The sequence below is a fragment of the Tupaia chinensis genome, unplaced genomic scaffold (assembly GCF_000334495.1).
Source record: "Tupaia chinensis unplaced genomic scaffold, TupChi_1.0 Scaffold145208_1, whole genome shotgun sequence".
Taxonomy (NCBI): domain Eukaryota; kingdom Metazoa; phylum Chordata; class Mammalia; order Scandentia; family Tupaiidae; genus Tupaia; species Tupaia belangeri.
Window position 1 is genome coordinate 3023853 of NW_006205068.1, and position 7153 is coordinate 3031005.

General features: G+C 41.9%; 1 protein-coding gene across 1 annotated transcript in view; it reads right to left on the reverse strand.

The window, feature by feature from the left end:
* DNAAF5 (dynein axonemal assembly factor 5) overlaps positions 1-7153 on the reverse strand; it is a gene marked incomplete at its 5' end in the record, with an annotated part of 69564 nt that overhangs the window by 21529 nt on the left and 40882 nt on the right.

The window sequence follows — 7153 nt, forward strand, 5'->3', positions numbered from 1 at the left end:
CCTACCACATTCCTCTCCTTTCTGGATCACTGAGGTGATTAACAAAGAAAAATAACTAAGAACATTTATGCTCCCCTAATCACTAATCATTCACTATACAATGTTCTTTTTATTTTTTTTTTGTACTTTTCCAAACTGTTAAAAAAAGAAAAAAAGAGAAAAGGTCAGGGGCTAGCAGGCGGCATGGTGGTTAAGGTGGTGGACTCCCACATGGCCGACCACAGTTGAACCCTAGACTAAGTGGCTTGAAAATCATGCCAGGCATGCATGCCCAAAACCCCTCGAGAAGGAACTACAGTGTGGCCATCCCGCTAATGGGCGATTTTTCACTTTCCCTCTCTCTGTCTCTCTCTAGCAAGTACATGCACACTATGGCAAAACCTAAGAAAAAAAGTTAATATTTTAAAGACCAATAAAAATCAATTATTCAAAACATGCAAGCTATTTAATAGCTGCCTCTAAACTTTGCAAAATTATCACTAGAAGAAGAAATTGGTACAACTCTCCCCACACTAGGAGAAATTTCAACATAACATAGGTATTTTAGTATGTGGAACTCGCTGAATCATGACTGGAATGAAATAATCTCTGTTGTCTAGACATGAACTGTGATTCCCAAGAATACGGGTCATAAAACACCATGCTTACTTTTCCCTGAGCCAACAAATAAGACTTCATATTTCAGAATACAGGTTACTCTCAAAACACTGTTTTATCACACATTTTGTGAAGTCTGTAATAAGTCAGAAAACAAGCCAACCAACAAAAACCTTTGATCTTTTAAGATACAGTGTTTCAAACTCTAGCATGTCAGATGCTTGCAGAATGAAAAAGTGAGGCCCCAGGAGGAAACCTCACTAGACTGAAACTATGTGTGGGCCTGGGGAAGAAAAAGAAATAAAAAAAAAACCAGAACAAGAAAATCCCCACCAACATGATATGAAGTGGAACTGACAGGGTTTTCCAGCTGGGTGAGTACAGGGGATCTGCTACACCCTCTGTCAACAGAGCACAGAAGACAAACGTCTGCAAATGTCTTGCTTAGAAGAAGGTGAGAGCATTCAGAAAAGAACATCAATCTCTCAAGACTGAAGAGTTTTATTCACAAAGGAACAGAGACAAAATGTGCAAACAGAGGAAACAGTGGGTTTGGGGGTGTGTCTTATTGTCCATTCTGCAAAGAGCAGTCTTAATTTGTGCACCTTACCAGCTACTCTTTACAAACTGCAACTAAATAAATAACTCTTAATATTTAAAGTCTGGGTAAAATGAATGCTCCCTAATAAAAATAAGGAAAAAAAAATTCCTTGAAGATGTAGGGTGTTTTCTCAAGGTATAAAAGGTGAGGTGAATGTGAGTACTCAGAGAAGTGCACTCAGCACTAAGCACCACATGACGTGTGGCAGGGATAAGGCCATAGCACCCATGAGAACCCGTGAGAACACGGAGCTCCTCAGAACCCTTTCCAGAGTAAGGGCAGGCACCACTGGGAGTAGGATGATGTCAGACTAAAGAGGTAAATACATGCTATTTACACTTCAAGAAATTAAAACATGTTTGGAAAATGAAAAATAACACATGCAAAACTGTGCACCAGGATTTCCCTGAAGCAGCTCTAACCTTTACACGTGGTTTGACCCTCACCAGGACGGGCTTTGGCTCCAGACTCATCAGTGTGGAAGGAGGACCAAAGCATAGCCATCTCCAATACAGCCAGTCTTGTCTTCTCAGTTACTATTTGCACGTGTTCAATGGTATCACCACACTGGTCTGTGGCTACTATAGCACTGGGGTACAGCCTTTGCCACCTTCTGAGCTGGGGTGAAAAGCAGACGTTCCTGGTATGAAACACTATTGCTCTTTAAAAACTGCCTTTAAAATGAATACTTTCCAGACAGAGTAAATCAGAATCTTTATAGACCAGGGTGAGAGGCTTAGGCTGGGGTCAGGTTTGCTCAGCCCTGTGTGGCACTCACTCTGGTTGGGACTACAGACAAACTCCTAGACTCTCAGGTTCCCTCCCTGTCTGCATGATGTATGTGACTGTTCACCCTCGTTCATCCTCACGACTGCCCCCTGAAGTAGGGTGCTGTTATCTTGATCGTATGAACCAGATGAGCCTAGACACCTCCTTTAACCCCTGTCCTGAGAGTCCAAGGTTGTCTTTTCATGTCGCCGTAAACTCAGTGAATCACAACAGAAGAACACCTGAGTGGTCCCCACAAATATTTCATCCCCACTCACCACCTGCTAGATACAGGGTGCAGGAACATAAGGCTCAGGATGAGATGGGGACAGGGAAAGGCTCTGCAAAGGCAGGAAGCTTTCTGACACCACGTGTGACCCTGAGCCTGGCAGGACTAGAAGCCATGCTGGTGCATAAACACAGTTTGATTCCATTCACTGAGTATTCTGCTCAGCTGAGGACTTGGTGAGTAGTCCACCTGCCCACCATGCTGGAAACTCAACATCTCTGCTTGCAGTAACTACAGGTCAAATCTCTGTATGTCCAGACATTAGGCTCTTGAGGGTGGACATGAGTTGTCACCCTAGAGGGGCCTTTCCAGGGTGCTAAACGGACGTTCAGGGCCTTGGAGGAAAGTAAGAAATAAGGCGTCAAAGTCTGCTTAGACATCAGACCCGAGTCCACACTCGGCAGGCTGACTTCGGGACTAAGACCTCTCCAGCTGTGAGGGGTGCACTATTTCTGGCGTCATTTCTGCCTTTTTAACTCTTTCTGCATTTTAACAGAATGGAAACAAGATACACTTTCTGGCCTGAAAACATTAGAGAGCATGGTATCCAGAGGCTACACACTCCACTGTTGTGGGCCACCGCCATGCTCCCAGCTTCTGCCAGTGGGCTCTCGGTGTTAGGAACATTAACCAAACCAAACCAAACCAAAGAAAACACTAAAGCAGAATCCTAGGAAACTCATCTCTGCCTCTAGCACCAATTTTCCTCCTCGCACTGCGTGAACACTTCTGCATCTAGTGTCTTTCCCCTTCCTATTACAACATGCATGCCTTCCTATGTTGCTACAAAAGCTTAGGGTAATTGTCTTTAAAGACTGCCAGGCCGCTTCTATGGAAATATTATGTATTTAACTTCCTGTTAGCTATTTGGGTCACTTCCAATTTCTGCTAATTAATTATGCCCTGTTGAATATGTCTGGGTACATAGTTTTTTCCATAATTGTAATTATTTCCTTAGGAGAAATTCTCATAAATCTGATTGTTAGATAAAAGGGTATGACTACACTGTTAGTTCTAGGTGCATACTGTCAGACTGCTTTCCAAAAGAACTCATTTACAATGCTGGCAGCAATGCAAGCCCTCCAGCTTGAAAATACCAAAGATAAACTCTTTATTTCTGGTCTGATCTGATAGATGAAAAAAATGGCATTTCAGTTTTAAACTCTTATTTCATTATCAGAGTGGCTAATATTTCCCCACTCTCTATGTTTACTAGTTATATTAACTTTTATATAATCTACACATTTTCCCTGTTTGTTTGGGAGTTAATGCTTTCATCCTCATTTTGTGTGAGCTTTATAGATCTTACACGATCATATTTACTGTAAATATGTTCCTAAGTCTATTTTCCTTTTATTTTGGTTCCAAAGGAATACATAGTTAAATCTATTTCTATCTTTTGTAGTCACCCCTTTGTAGTTTAGAAAGTTATCTTCTTTATGTATGTTTAAAAATGCTTTATAATTAAACTTAAAAAGTTATCTTCCCATAGAACTTTAGTAAATAAGTAATTAAAACTTTTCTCCTATTTAAAAACTTACTTTAACCTTTTGTTTTTACTATATATTCAGTAGTACGTGTTCATTATAGAAAAACTGGAACATACACAAAAACAAAGAAAAAAGAAGAAAGTGAAAATCATCTATGTTCCTAGGACATGGTGCTGGAAATATTATATCCTATTTCCATTGAGAATCTCTGTGTCTGTGTGCACACATGTATATACACACACAGACAGGGAGCTTGGGATTTCTGAATCACAGTTTTATAAGTGCATAACGAGGTGGGTTCAAATAAATTTGATTCCCAGGTGCCAATCAGTTATGCTAATACCATGAAACTACTTTCAAAAATTACAAACAGAAATGGCAAATCCTCGGGAAACCACCGTGGGTGCTATAAAATTGAATCCAGGTTTTGTTGCTAGTCATTTGCAGGACTAGTCTCTCAGGCTTTGTTCACCTAGTTTTCTGATCTGTGAAGTAAAGACTGGAATAATGTGATTCATGAGGCTGTTCTGGTAACAGTGAGTAAAAATGCAAAATGAAATAGACCGAGCTCCTTCCTCCCACTAGAAGACATGTGGGGCGGGGGTCAGGGGAAAGGTTTGGGTACTGCTGCCCAGGCTCACATCCCAGTTTATCAGCTGTGTGACTCTGGGCAAGAGTCACTGAAGTTCTCTGTGCCCTCAGTTTCATGGGTGAGGACCCATGAAATGGGGCTAAAGTTCCTACCACACAGAGTAGATAGGAGAATATGATGAGCTAATGTTTATAAAGCAGTTAGAATAATATCTGTACAAAATGTTTAATACTCTTAGTAATCATTAATATTTTCTTTTTTTAAAAAAAGCAATTGTTTAATTTTTTATTTATTATTATTTGAGAGGTTTTTGCTATAGGGCGCATGCACTTGCCAGAAAGAGAGAGACATAGAGACAGAAAGCGAGAAATCACCCCCCAGGGGGGATGGCCACGCCGCAATCCCTTCTCCTCCATTCTCCTCTAGGGATCTTGGGCACGCCCGCACGCGCACACGCCTGGCATGAGTTTAAGCCACTGGGTCCGGGACTCAAACCATGATTGGCTACATGGGAGTTCAGTGACATAGCTATTACACCAACTGCTGGTCCCCTTATTATTATTTTTTAAATTTGCTATAGGGTACATACACACACAAGAGGGGGAGGAAGGTGAAAGAGAGAGAAAGTGATAAAGCAAGCCATCAAATCCAGGACTTGAACCACAGTCAGTTATATGGGAGTCTAGCGTCTTAACCACCATGTCACCTGCTGGCCCCATTAGTTTCTCCTTTTTTAAAACAAAAGTGGGAAGGAATGAAGAAGAGAGAGAGAGAGAGAGAGAGGTATTTTATTATTATTTTTTGAGAATCTCACCATGCTGTGATCCTCCTACCCCAGCACTAGGGTTCTAGATATGCCTGGCATATCTAGATCTGTCCATGATCTGAACCTGAGTCTTCTATGCAGCTCCAGCATTGTGCAACAGTGCCCTACTGCCTGTGCCACTGTAGTTGGGCCTTCTTTTCTCTTTTGGAAACATAGTTTTGCAAGCAACTGTAAAAAAAGAGTTTTATAGTTTTTTTTCGTTTAGGTCTCAGAGCCTGTGCCACCAAGACCAATCCTCTGGTAGGTTCTGGGTCTCCTCCAACAATGACTAATCACATGATGCACAGAAATACACTATTAATCAGTGTACATATCCTTAGATCCAGGGTATAACTACAGCGCTTTACACATTCAACAAGAGGCAGTGAGACTGCTTAGTGGGCAAGAGAGTGTCTATAGAAAGAACTGTGGAAGTCTGTAGATGAAAAAGACTATTCTGTTCACTAAGTTTATAGTTACTGAGAAAAGTACAGGATATATGTGATAAATCACTGAATTCCTTTAATTAAAATTTTATTAAAATTTTTATGTGTGTGTTCTACATCCATAATAAAGCAATACTATCCACTTCAGGAAAGTGCTTGAATTTGGAGCCATGGAGTACTGAGGAAAATGCTTAATTTGGGACAGAAAGTGGTGTAGTGCTAAAACACAATGCTCTGAGAGACTGGCCCAAATGGGAAGGCTCTGTGTTCACATCCAAAGACCTCTCTGAGTCCACTGGGCACACAAGGGCCCGTGGTCCAGGTTGGCTGAGGCTGAGGAGGGGCTCTGGTGTTGGGACCCTGCTGAGTGTACCTGTCTCTCACTCATGGAAGACATGAATAAATACACTTAAAAAAAAATACTGACATTTCAGAAGGGCTAGGACCAAAGCCTTCTACATCATACATTCAAAACACCAACTATGTTAGATGAGTTAAGTTCTACAATAAAATTTAGATGGATTTGAAAAACACAGGCTAAAAAAATGAAGGTTTAAGGTAAAAAATGTGAACCTAGAGCAAAATTTAAAGAGCTACACTACACCAAATCTTCAATATAAAATGCTTGGCATTTTTAAAAGATTTTGTTCCTTTTTAAATTTAAATCACTAGAGAGTGCATGCACTTGCCAGAGAGAGAGAGGGAGAGAGAAAAAGAAAGTACCCCCCAATGGGATGATGCAGCAATCCCTTCTCTTCCATCTCTCCACCCTGCTGGGATTTGGGTCACATGTGCACACACACTGAGCATGTTTTTCAAGCAGCCGGGGCCGGGATTCAAACCACGGCTAGCCATGTAAGATCTGGCTCCCTTAACCACTAGGCCATGGGGCTAGCTCAAAACATTTTCTTTTCCTATAATGGCTATGTCGCTGGACTCCCACGTAGTCGACCGCAGTTCGCGTCATGGACTCGGTGGCTTCAAACTTACGCCGGGCGGGTGTGCGTGCGTGCCCAAGATCCCGAGAGGAGAATGGAGGAGAAGGGATTGCAGCGTGACCATCCCCCCTGGGGGGTGATTTCTTGCTTTCTGTCTCTATGTCTCTCTCTGTCTGTCTGGCAAGCGCACGCGCCCTCTTTTCCTTAAAAGATCCATTTTCCATAGACAAGAATGATTATTACTTAAAAAAAAAAAAAAATCCATCAGTGTGGTCAGTATGTGATGTGGTGGTTAAGGTGCTGGATTCCCACATGGCCAACCTCGGTTTGAGTCTTCAACCCAGCGGCTTGAAGATCATGCTGGGTGCATATGTGTGTGCCCAAAATCCTGAGAGGAGAATGGAGAAGAAAGGACTGCAACATGACTGATCACCCTGAGGGGTAACTTCTCACTTTACCTTTCTCTGTCTCTGATGAGCACATGTGCCCTATGGCAAAAACCTAAAGAAAAAAAAAAAAAGCATCAGTTAAAAATAGCTCAGCTTGGGACCAGCAATTAGTGTAATGGCTATGTCGCTGGATTCCCATGTAGTCAACTGGGGGTGGAGTCCCAGGGCCGGTGGCTTA